Below are 8,650 nucleotides of genomic sequence, written 5' to 3'. Positions count from 1 at the left end.
CACCCTGGCTTCTAGCCAGCATTAAATAAACAGCAGATGTTATAATTATAGAAGTGAGATACTTTTTTAACTAAACCACCCTGAACTCAGAGCCTTATAATCACACTACATTTTGTCCCCAAACTCACCTGCAGCGGTTCTCAACCTGCGGGTCGTGAACAATGACAATACATCCTGCATATCAGATATTTACATTACGATTCATAACAGTAGCAAAATTACAGTTATGAAGTAGCAACGAAAATAATTTTATGGTTGGGGGTCACCACAACATGAGGAACTGTACTAAAGCGTTGTGGCATTAGGAAGGTTGAGACCCACTGCAAGTTATTGACTATTTGGAGTAAAATATTTTTTGGCTACTTCAGAAATTAAATCCACTGTCCAAATTATAAAAATCATGCAATCATCAATGATAACATTTAAAAAGATATTGAAAGATCCAAAGGCATTCAATGCATAAATTATTTTTTAATCTTTTCCTATTTTATGTTTCTTTTACTGATTCTTATTATTTTCACAATTTGACTTTGTTAGAATAAAAATAAGCTCTTTAAACTTCTCAACAGAGAAAGTGTCTGAGGTTCCAAGAGCATTTTGTAGCCACAATTTAAAAAGAGACAACTTGAAATCATGTCATTGTACCTTCTTATGCCATGGAGTTTCGCTATTAGCTGCGTCACTTTATTCAACTTTTAAGCCTTCTATGACTGGGCCTTGGTAACTCTCTGCTGTTTGAGTACATTTTCTCTTCTTCAAGACTCAAGCAGCCAAATAACTAACACCATGGGTCACATTTCCTTTGTACCTCTTGTTGCTCCATGCACAACAATATTAGTTGTTCAATAAACATATGGTAAATGAGATAATATAGGAAGAATAATTTTAAGTGTATTGTAAAAATGTCACATGGCATATAAAAAAAGTTAAAGATCCCTCTCTTCCAATTAACACATATACAATTAAGAGTGACTTCCCCTTTAAAACTCATAAAGCCAATGCACATTTATCTCTTTGTAATGCGAAGTAGCACTCAGAATAAACAGAGGAAGTTTGTTAGCATGTCCAAAATATGCATAAAATAACCTTATATTGTCTGAGAGCTTAGATCATTTCAGAAAATTGACACAGGTTTAAAAATCCAGAGCACAAAAGAAATTTAACACTGACAAAAAAGAAAGTTGATATTGCATAGGCAGGAATTTTTAGAAAGGAAATGTAAAATGAAACAGAAAATGTAAGCACGCTTAACTGAAGCTGTGATCTCATGTCACAGAAAAATGCATGGAGAGTACTATCCAAAACCAAAGAAGATGAAAAATGATGTTGGGTTGGTTTTCTTGTGAGCCACTTACATCATGTCTATCTTGTAGATAATAAAATGTAAAATGAAGAAATACAATAACATTTTTATTTTAAGTACATTTTCAAAGAATAAGAATCTCAGGAATTTCTCATATAGCAATTTTTTTCTGTATCTCCTAAGGCAGTGGTCAGCAAACTGCGGCCCCTTGAGTGTGGCCCTTCCACAAAATACCACGTGCGGGCACGCACGTACACTGCAATTGAAACTTCGTGGCCACACTCAAAGGGCCAAAGAGTCGCATGTGGCTCGCGAGCTGCGGTTTGCCGACCACTGTCCTAGGGCAAGGGAAACAAAAGAAAAAATAAACAAATGGGACTACATCAAACTAAAAAGTTTTTGCACAGCAAAGAAAACCATTAACAAAATGAAAACCCACTGATTGAGAAAATATATTTTCCAATGGTACATCTAATAAAGAATTACTATCCAAAATTTATTAAGAACTTACATAACTCAACACCAAAAACAGCAAACAATCCAATTAAAGATTGGTCAAAGAACCTGAATAGATACTTCTCTGAAGAGGGCATACAGATGGCCAATAGATATATAAAAAGATGATCAATGTCACTAATTATCAGAGAAATGCAAATTAAAACCACAATGAGATATCACCTCACACCTGTCAGAATGGCTATCATCAATAAATCAACAAACAAATGGCAAGAATGTAGGAAAAAAGGGAACCCTGGTGCACTGTTGGTGGGAATGTAGACTGGTGCAACCACTCTGGAAAACAGTATGGAGTTACCTCAAAAAAAATTGAAAATGGAACTGCCTTATTACTCAGTGATTCCAATTCTGGGACTATATCTGAAGAATCCTGAAACACTAATTTGAAAGAGGATATGCACCTCTATGTTCATTGCAACATTATTTACAACTAGAGGTCTGGTGCAAGAAATTCGTGCATGGGACGGGGGTCCCTCAGCCTGGCCTGCAGCCTCTCCAATCCGAGATCCCTCTCACAATCTGGAACCACTGGCTCCTAATCGCACACCTGCCTGCCTGCTTGGTGTCCTTAACTGCTCCCCTGCCAGCCTGATCCCCCTAACTGCCTAACTGCTCTCCCCTGCCGGCCTGATCCCCCTAACTGCCCTCCCCTGTCAGCCTGATCACCCTAACTACCTAACTGCTCTTCCCTGCCATCCTGATCCCCCTAACTGCCTATCTGTTCTCTGTTGCCAGCCTGACCCCCCTAACAGCCTATCTGCGCTCCCCTCCTGGCCTGATCCCCCTAACTGCCTATCTGCTCTCCCCTCCTGGCCTGATCCCCCTAACTGCCTATCTGCTCTCCCCTCCTGGCCTGATCCCCCTAACTGCCTATTTGCTCTCCCTTCCTCTCCGCGCCCTTCGACCCCAGTGCAGACATGTGGAGAGCTCTCTGTCACGGCCCTGCCCCCATCCTCATTGGTCATTACTTGTTGGCATCCTGGCCAATTTGCATATTCCTCTATTATTAGTATAGACTAGAGGCCCGGTGCACAAAAATTTGTGCACTCGGGGGGAGGGGGGCCCCTCAGCCCGGGCTGTGCCCTCTCGCAGTCTGGGACCCCTCAGGAGATAACGACCTGCTGGCTTAGGCCTGCTCCCGGGTGGCAGAGGGCAGGCCTAACCCCTAGGTGCAGCCCCTGGTTGGGCTCAGAGCAAGGCCGATTGGGGAGTTGGGGCGCCACCCCCTGTCATGCACAGAACAGGGTGAATTGGGAGGTTGCGATGCCACCCTAAGTCACGCTCAGGGTAGGGCCGATTGGGGGGTTGGGGCATCGCCCCCTGTCACACTCAAGGCAGGGTCGATGGGGAGGTTGAGGAGTTCCCCCCTGTCACACACAGAGCAGGGCCCATCAGGGGGTTGGGGCTCTGCCCTCTATCACCCACAGAGCAGGGCCGATCAGGGGGTTGGGGCACCGCCACTGTCACACTCAGGGCAGAGCCGATGGAGAGGTTATGGCTCTACCCCGTCACACACAGAGTAGGGCCCGTGGGGTGGGGGGGTTGGGGCACCGCACCCTGTCACACACAGAGCCGCAGGGCGATCAGGGGGCTGGGGAGCTCCCCCCTATCAGGCACAGAGCAGGGCCGATCAGAGGGTTGGGGCGCTTTCCCCTGTCAGGAACAGAGCAGGTCCGATAGAGAAGTTGTGGCCCCACCCCCATCACACACAGAGCCGCAGGGCAATCAGGGGGTTTGGGTGCTGCCCCCTGTCGTGCTGATCCCGGTGCCGGGAGGCCTCGCGGCTCCGCTGATCCCAGTGCTGGGAGGCATATTACCCTTTTACTATATAGAATAGAGGCCTGGTGCATGGGTGGGGGCTGGCTGGTTTGCCCTGAAGGATGTCCTGGATCAGGGTGGGGGTCCCCACTGGGGTGCTTGGCCAGCCTGGATGAGGGGATGATGGCTGTTTGCAGCTGGTCACACACCCTTCAGGGTGGGGGTCCCCACTGGGGTGCCTGGCCAGTCTGGGTGAGGGGCTGAGGGCTGTTTTCAGGCTGGAGGTGACTGAAGCTCCCAACTGCTCCTTTTTTTCTTTTTTCTTTTTTTATTCTAGGCCAGCTTTAGCTCTGAGGCTTGGCTCCAGCTCTGAGGCCTCAGCTGCTGAAAGTAGGTATCTGGTTTGTTTAGGTTCTATAATCGAAACTCTGTATCAACTCCAGCGCTAAGATCCTGGCTCGCTGAAAGCAGGTTTCTGGGGTTTTGTTTAGCTTCTATATTTGTTACAATGGTCAAACTGCAGGCTCAGAGGCCGGCAAGGCAGGCGGGGAACGTTGGAGTCCTCCATCACTGAAGCAAGCAAGCCTCATGTTCAGTTTAAGCTGCCTGGCTGCCGGCCGCCATCTTGGCTGGAAGTTAATTTGCATATCATCCTGATTAGCCAATGGGAAGGGTAGCGGTCGTATGCCAATTACCATGTTTCTCTTTTATTAGATAGGATAGCCAAAATTTGGAAGCAGCCCAAGTGCCCCTTAGATGAGTGGATTAGAAAGGCTGTGGCACATTTACACAATGGAATATTACTTGCTGTAAAAATAAGAACTTCTTATTTCAAGAAGTTATTGCTTTTCTTATTTTGAAGTAGTTGTGGTAGGACTTGTTCTTCTGCTGCAGTATCTAATTGATATAAGTAAATACTGCTATTTTCATTTTATAAATAGAGAAACTTAGACCTAAAGAAACTCGCCCTTGTAAAACAGAAAGCTAGAATTTAGGTCCAGGCATCTAACTCCTGCAGGATTCACCATAAACAATAAGTCTCTGATGTAACAACATTCTCTCTAATAGTTAATCTTTCATTTCCCTTTTATAAAAGTCTCTTGTGGAAATTTTAAAGAGGCAAATTTTAGAAACGTTACTGAATAGATATTCTAGATAACTAGAATCAAAGAACTGTCTAAAAAAACATAAAGTTGGCCATGAGAATGTTTTAGGAAAAAGAGAAACTATTAAGGTAAGTCTGAAAGGTAAGAAATATGCCCTCAGTATAGAGCCAGAAAAAGTCGCTTAAGATGAGGTCATCCTGTGACCTGCCTGACATACAAATTGTACTTTTGCTAAACAAAGTCTCTGCAGATAGTTGAAATCCAGTGTTTAATTTTCTAGTGACAGGGGTTGCAAATCTACCTTTAGCTACATGTTCCATTGACCAATTGGTTTTGATTATATAGTTTTCCATTACTATATATTTTTTATTGTAGATTGAGTCCATCTCTTTTAATTCTTACCTAATGAGGAAATGAGTGCTTGTCTTTTTTCCAAAGGTCCTTTACGTGTTTGTATCACATGCCCTTTGTTCATTTTTCTGGAATAAATCCATTCACTCTTCATGCCCAAAGACATCTCCTTGTCTTATCATTTTGAATTTGTCTTCGTTTTTTTAATGTTTTTTCTTTAACAAAGATTTTACTTGCTGCCTTTCTTTCTCCTTCTGAGATGGAATAGCAGAAACATGGAAAGCCTATTTTTTATGCATTAGAAAACACATTCCTAATAATTTGAATCACTGCTTGTTTTAAATCCAAATCCATCAGGTTAATACCAGATAACACTCAGCTCACAGCCTCTCTGCCTCACTTTCTGGAGATGGTTTGTTCTTTTTCTATTTTCTAATTTATTTCAATCCTATTTTACTTGAGGGAAACATTTTGCTTTGCAATTGATTACAGCATGAGTACTGTGGTAGACTGTGTTGTGGACCCCAAGTAATGACCTCCCTCTACAGCCTTTGCAATATGACTTTGCAGGTCCTCCCTCCAAATGTGGTACCCACCCCCCGTACTTAAAACAGGGCTGGCCTTTTAACTTGCTTTGGCCAATAGCATATGATGAAGGTTACAGTGAGTCACTTCTGAGCCCAGGCCTCAAGAGGTTTTGTGCTTTCATTCTATGAACTTTGTCTTTGCCATGAGAAGCCAAGCTTGCTGGAGAATGAAAGGCCATGTGGAGCAGAGAACCATCACCTCAGCTAAAGATATCTTTAACCAATGAGCCCTCATCTGACCCCCTAACTGGCTGCAAATGCATGAGTGAGCCCAGCCCAGACCAGCAAAACCACCCAGCCAATCCTAAATTCATGGACACAAGCAAATGTTCATTGTTATACACCATGGCAGTCTTTTGGTTATTATATAGCATTGACATAGCATAAATAGCTGATACAAGCACATTTCTAACTTCAAATTCTTGAATTCTCCATTAAGCACCATGTTTTCTTAAGTAACCTTTCTTGTTTTGTGATCATTATTGCTTGACATTCTATATCCTATTTTATTAAAAGTTGTGACAGTCTTTTCTGTCCTTAGAGAGGAGAAGGGCTGGTGTTTGACTTGCATACAGATATGCACAGTGGCCAGCCAGGCTCAAGGGAGTGTCTAAATAAAACTGTTTAATGGCTAATTTAATGGCAGATTGACCTGCCTTGCTACACCCACTCTGCTCCCTAGCCCCCTCACTTTGTGAGGGTCTCGTCTATCACAGACCTGACCCATGAAACCGCTGAAAATACTGTCTACCCTTCGACCTCAACCAATTAGTAGAAACATGTGGTGTCACCAGGCCAACCTGTAATCTAGAAGGATGTTTCTTAGCTAGAGGAATGAGAATAATCACTATTCCTTCCAGTGACAGCAAAAACTGGTTGACGAACCAGATTCCTCTGCAGATTTTAAGTGAGAGCAGATTTTTCCTCTCAATTTTGTACTTCAAAAATAAATAAATAAATAAATAAATAAATAAATAAATAAATAGGCAAAATGACGCTATAAGTATAGACTCCCGTGAAATCTAGTTTCCCCTGAATATGAAAACCTACTCACAAATGAAAATAAGTAGCCACCTCTACTTCCTCTACTTCTGACATTTTTCCTGAAGGCCAAAAATCTAAGGCACTGGATTGTCGTGCTTTGATAATTGCTCATTAAGAACATGGGCTCCAGGGAGACTAAACAAAATAAAACTCTGGTATTTAAGATGGATGCAAATTAACTGCCTCTGAGACTTGTCTACAAAAGGCCAACCTATCTAACTGCAGTATTCATGTCATTTAGATAAAGGCAGGTCTAGCGAGGGCGAGCTGGGTAGAGTATGAAGGAAATCCAGAGAGTCTTCCTTTCTGTCACCTTGGTAAAGAATTTTTGACCTAACAGGAGCATTTTCTGGTAACAGATTTCTGGGAAATTAGAGTCAGTAGGAAGGAGAAAGGTGCATAGATGGAAGATGGGATCCAAAAAGAGTTATATGCAAAAAGCATGATGGGCTAAAGTGGGAAAACAGAAATTAAGACAACGAGAGTGGGATGTCCAGAGATTCAGGAATGCAAGAGCCTGAGTAGGGAAAGGAAAGGGATGAGCTTGTTGTGCACAGATCACTAGCTAGTGAGAATGCTCACAGCCATTCGAGATGGGCATTGCAAATGACTGAGTTTATAGAACACCCATGAGAGGCTCAGTTGCCTTCATCCCATTATCTGAAAGTAGAAAACAAACCACCATGAATAAATTACTGAAAACTAGATTTTCTTAAGCAGTTGAGGATAAATACTGCAGAGTTGTATCAGAGATATATTAAAATCAGAATGTAAGTTAAATGTTCAGTCATTTGGGGAAGAAGCCATCTTGTTTGAGGAATAGATCAGTTTAGTAAACTTCAGACTCTTTTACTTGCCATTGATCTTTTGGGCGTATTGCGGCCATGGAACTATTATAGCTATGAGACTAGCATAGCATGAAGCTACTTGTTAGCAAGTCCCCAGGTAATCTCTTCCTCTGACATTCCAGACTGTTACTACACAAGGTGCCAGAATGCTCCATTGATAATTCCTCTCTACCATCTGTTAAAGATGAGACATACTCCATCTAGCTCACTCTCTGGTTTTCTGCCTTAAAAATCAGGCCATGAGTGATATACATGAACAAATACCATTTCTCAACTTCAGGAGGCTTTGTGAATTATAGACAGTAAAACACTTGACATATTTTCTCCAAATAGAGTTCATCAAAGTTATACAATCTAAGGTATAAATTCAAAATCCTATATTGTATTTGAAAAATGTATAATGATAGTTGTATGCCATGGTAGATTTAATTTACTTCATCTCTTACCTTTTTCATGGCAAATAACACTTTAATATTAAGCAAGGACTTCATCTCTTTAAAAAAACTTTATAATAAACCTGTCAAAAATAGAACATCTTATTTCATGCATAAAGGACCATGTTTAAGTCAACCACAAAACTAAAATTATAATTTTTTGAGAAAATTTATAATCAGATTTTTACTAGATTCAACTGAAATATAGTTCTTATCTTACTGATCTTGTACATAACTAGGTTGAGATCACAATTTGTATTATTATTAATTTTTTTAAAATTATCTGGTTATGTTAATAATCTCATATATTTTATTCACAGTATCCCTGTATCATCTTAAAATAATTATCATTTCTTTTTAAATAGGACTGTATCTATGGCCATACAAATTAAAACAGAAACTTTAAGGTATTTTTTCCTTATTAAACAAAAAAAGAAATTTTTTTAACTTTAAGATTTTAAATAGTTTCCTTGTCTGTTTGGAGCCCTTCTGGTTCTTACCCATCAAGAGAATTCAGCTGCTCAGTACTAAAAAGGAAACAAAATTTTACTCCAATGTGTTTTTCCTGACTTGGTTCAGATAAACACAATTCCTGACAAAGGCACTGACATCCCATAAACAATAATGAGATGTTGTCTTAGAAATCTATTTAATTTCAAATTTGCTTGACGATACTGAAGAATATATATGTGATGAGCTACAA

This window comes from Myotis nattereri (assembly GCF_964212035.1).
Source record: "Myotis nattereri genome assembly, chromosome: 3".
Classification (NCBI taxonomy): Eukaryota; Metazoa; Chordata; class Mammalia; order Chiroptera; family Vespertilionidae; genus Myotis; species Myotis nattereri.
This window is presented reverse-complemented; position numbering follows the sequence as displayed.